At 45.7% G+C, this 4,727-nt stretch overlaps 1 protein-coding gene across 1 annotated transcript in view; it reads right to left on the bottom strand.

The window, feature by feature from the left end:
* rnf31 (ring finger protein 31) overlaps window positions 1–4,486 on the bottom strand; it is a gene marked incomplete in the record, with an annotated part of 44,102 nt that extends 39,616 nt beyond the window's left edge. Inside the window, 1 exon segment of the mRNA XM_014020371.1 lies at window positions 4,224–4,486.
* Between the last annotated feature and the right edge of the window lie 241 nt (window positions 4,487–4,727).

The following is a 4,727-nucleotide window of genomic DNA, read 5'->3' as shown; positions in this document are numbered from 1 at the left end:
CCCCCCATGCTGGCACCCCTGCCGCAGCCCTGCACGTTTTACTTGTTTCTCTGCTCCAACACACCTGATCTGAATGAATGGATAATTTTCAGGCTTCTGCAGAAGTTAGAAGAGGTAATTCACTGACTGAATCAGGTGTGTTAGAGAAGGGAATAAAGTAAAACATGCAGGGCTGCGGACCTCGAGGTCCAGGGTTGACTATCCCTGTTTTTGAAAATACAGTCCACCCACTGCCTTTCATGGCAGAGTTTTAAACTAAGTTGATTTTCTCTAAGATTTCTTCGAAACGCGGAATATTTTGACTCATGTTCGTTTAGTCTCAAATCTAACCCTTTAAGGGAAAAGTTTATTATTATATTATTCCACTGAAAGGCAATAAAATCAAAGGTATGAACAGAAAAGCTGTTTTGGAAGATTCATCTGTCAATGTCACGCTCCATTCTTCCTTCACTCGAGAACAAGACCTCAGGATACTTCAACTCCTCCACTTGAGGCAGAACTTCACCCCCGACCTCAGAGAGAGCAACCCACCCTTTTCTGACTGAGGACCATGGAGCTGAAGATCTCGGTACAAAGACGCCAACAGAACCACATCATCTGCGAATAGCAGTGATCGACTTGTGAGGCCACCACCCCCTGATAAGTAATTCTGTCCATAAAAGAACAGAATCAGTGACAACGAGCAGCCCTGGAGTCCAACTCCCACCTTGAAGGGATCTGACACTGCCGGCAATGTGAACCAAACTCTTGCACCACTTGTGTAGGTGCTAAATGACCCTAACAACGGACTCACAATCTCATATTCACAGAGCACCCCCCACACTGTACCTCGACAAATACTGTCCACAAAAAATAGGACCCTAGTGAGGGTGAAGAGGTTGTCCAGTGTTCCACAGCCAGAACAGAACCTGCATTGTTCCTCCAGAATCTGAGGTTTGACTATCCATCAGACTCTCTTCTCCAGTAGCCTGAAAAGACATTACTGGCTGAGATCAACAGAACCCCACCTTCACTGAACCAAGTGTTTGTGAAGTGCTGCTTTCCCCACCTCACAGATGATTTGTTAGAATCTCCTCTGAGCAGATCGAGAGTCTTTGTCCAAGGCCTCACCGAACTCCCACATCTGAGCTTTTGCCTCAGCAACGAGTAACCCCAGCTGCAGACCGCTGAATGGGGTGGGGTCGAATAATAGGCGGGGTTGGATGTCTGACTCCGCCCTCAACTCTAAAATTAACTATCCATACATCCATCCATCCATCCATCCATTTTCTTCCGCCTATCCGGGGTCGGGTCGCGGGGGCAGCAGCTTCAGAAGGGAGGCCCAGACTTCCCTCTCCCCAGCCACTTCTTCCAGCTCCTCCGGGGGAACTCCAAGGTGTTCCCAGGCCAGCCGAGAGACATAGTCCCTCCAGCGTGTCCTGGGTCTTCCTCGGGGCCTCCTCCCGGTGGGACGTGCCCGGAATACCTCACCAGGGAGGCGTCCAGGAGGCATCCTTACCAGATGCCCGAGCCACCTCAACTGGCTCCTCTCGACGTGGAGGAGCAGTGGCTCTACTCTGAGTCCCTCCCGGATGACCGAGCTTCTCTAAGGGAGAGCCCAGCCACCCTGCGGAGGAAACCCATTTCAGCCGCTTGTATCCGGGACCTCGTTCTTTCAGTCATGACCCAAAGCTCATGACCATAGATGAGGGTAGGAACGTAGATCGACCGGTAAATCGAGAGCTTCGCTTTCTGACTCAGCTCTCTCTTCACCATGACGGACCGGTACAGCGCCCGCTTTACAGCAGACGCTGCGCCAATCCGCCTGTCGACCTCCCGCTCCCTTCTTCCCCCATTCGTGAACAAGATCCCCAGATACTTAAACTCCTCCACTTGAGACAGGGCGACCCCCCTGACCCGGAGTAGGCACTCTGCCCGTTTCCGGCTCAAGACCATGGCCTCGGATTTGGAGGCACTGAGCCTCATCCCGGCCGCTTCGCACTCGGCCGCGAACCGCTCCAGCGAGAGCTGCAGATCTCGTTCCGATGAAGCCAACAGGACCACATCATCCGCAAAAAGCAGATGCTAACCCCATTAATTAACTAATCTAAATTAACTAACCCCAGATGCTAAATTCTGAAATTAACCACTCCCAATGTTTCAAGCCTCATGTTAAGATGTTCCGACAAGCCGTGACCACGCCTATTGTACGTCTGACTCCGCCTACTGTCCAACCCTGCCCCGATCCGTGGACTGCAGCCCGGGGTACTTGTCAACAACAGCCAGGACTGCCAAAATCACGTGTTAGGTTAATTACTCATGTTAAATTGGTACTGGGAGTGCACAAGAACATGAGTGGTTGTGTTTCCAGTTTGTCTTTATGTGTGATTTATCTTTACTAAAAGTTTTTTCCCTAAGAGCCTATTTTGTTAGCCCTACCTCCTAATTCAATAAATGAAGTATCCAGTTGTAAATTTTAAAATCAACATAAATTCTTGCAATTAATAAAAATTATTAATGTTTTATTTTTCAGTTTTTAGAGATTTTCAAAAAGGAATATTCTATGTTACCATTATGATGAACACGTTCATTTTCATAGAGAAAAGAGAGGATTTTTTTTTACCTTTCTGAATTAACCAGGGGCGGTTCTAGGGGCGGGGCCACTGGGGCATTGGCCCCAGCTGAAATCTGATTGGCCCCCTGAAGGGCCCCTGTCCTGTCACTCATCTGTCCTTTGCCTGAGAGCAATGATGATGGGTACAGTTCCACGCCCATACGCTAGAAGCACTAATGAGTCAATCTTACAGAAGTCTTCTTCTCTTCTTTAAAAGACTTGAACAATTTTGCAAAAAATATCTTTCAACTGGCAAACAACAGCTTCATTTTCTCACATGCTTTTATAATATTTTATCCATGTAGTAAAAATGCATGTAAAATTTATAAGAATTTAAGCTTTTCTAATAATATTACATTACGTTACAATTGTTGGAACATATGTCAACGGTTAAATTTATACACCTTACCAAAACCAAGGATTTATGTGCAAGGATGAACAAATACTTGGCCCCTCTATGAATGTTGTGGCCCCTTGATGGCCCTTTCTCAGAAAATGGTACTGAACTTATAGAGCGCTTTTCAAGTCCCTCTGGATCCCAAAGCACTTTACACTAACAGACATTCACCCATTCAAACACTGATGATGGCAAACTACACTGTAGCCACAGCTGCCCTGGGGCACACTGACAGAGGCGAGGCTGCCATACACAGGCGCCACCGGACCCTCTGACCACCATCAGTAAGCAAGGTGGGTGAAGTGTCTTGCCCAAGGACACAACAACCGAGACAGCTGGAAGGGGGATCGAACCAGTGACCTTCCGGTTCCAGGACGACTCCCCTAACCACTCCGCCACAGCCACCCCAATTCTAGAAAAATCCTAGATCTGCCACAGGAATTAAAACCATGTGTGATGCTGCTCTGATCTTCATGTGGTTTAAATACTGACAGGTTTGTATTTTATAATGCATCCAGATATTAAGGACATTTTATAATTTAATAGAAATATACAATCTGTTAAAACACTTTGAATTATGTATTTATATCAATACTGATGTCGTGTGTGTATGGTACAATATTGCTAAACAGGAGAGTTTATGGCCTGTACTATTTAACAGGTTTCATCTATAAAACTGTACACAGAAAAGTACTAAGAATTGTAAAAAAAAAAATAATTATAATAATCAGAGAAAAGCCCAAAACTTATAATAAAAGATATAATGTTTGCAGGTTTAGGAGCATCTGTTCCACAGCTTTGTGTTTTAGTTGATAAGTCTTCATCCATGAGAAGAGATTTCTAAAACAGCTGTTTTAATAGTTTACAAAGTAAAGAGCTGATTTATCATTTAAAATGAACGTTCTAGGAGGTTAAAGTGAAATAACCAGGTAAAATGTAGAGTGGAGCTGCCTTAACTCCAACATAAACACATCTTCATCTGCAGATCTGCATCATCATCTTTTCTCTGATGTGAAGCCAAAGAAACCGAACTGGGACAGTTCTTCCTGGTACCTCCTGGTCTCAGACTCAAACATATTTTACTGACAGAAACAGAGCAACACGGTGTGTCACGTGACGGAGACAGCCTCTGATTGGCGCTCACCCGGAGGAGCCTTCATCCTCATCACCCTCATCATCCTGCGGCCCTCTTCAACACGTTCAGAGATCAGAGCATCAGAACCACAGTCCTACCTGTTCCCGCGCTCTGCTGGCCCCGAACCCGCCTGAGGGGACCAGAACCAGGACCGCAGCTCCGTCCAGGTTACATCTGAGGAAAACACTCCACTGCGCAGAATCTCATCACATCACTGCAGAACATGGAGGCTGCGCTGATGACGTCACTTCTTCTCCGCACGGTGAAGAGATGCTGAGGAGCAGTACTGCTTGTGATGGTTATTAAACACATTAATCTGTTCTTTGTCTTCTGAAGACCAGTCTGTCTCTGGGTTTTTACTTCCTGTCCTGATGGTCCGTTTAACCCTCAAACCTCTGCTGGAGACACGTTGTTCTGTCGACACCTGCTGGACAGAAGATGTCACTACAGAGTGGACAGACTGACTACTAAAACTAAACTATTCATGAGTTAAGGTTTATATCCAGTAACAAACAAACAAACAAACAAACAAACAAACAAACAAACAAACAAACAAACAAACAAACAAACAAACAAACAAACAAACAAACAAACAAACAAAC

This window comes from Austrofundulus limnaeus, unplaced genomic scaffold, assembly GCF_001266775.1.
Source record: "Austrofundulus limnaeus strain Quisiro unplaced genomic scaffold, Austrofundulus_limnaeus-1.0 Scaffold250, whole genome shotgun sequence".
In the NCBI taxonomy this organism is placed as follows: Eukaryota; Metazoa; Chordata; class Actinopteri; order Cyprinodontiformes; family Rivulidae; genus Austrofundulus; species Austrofundulus limnaeus.
The sequence above is the reverse complement of the archived record's forward strand: the minus strand, read 5'-3'. Positions and strand labels throughout refer to the sequence as shown.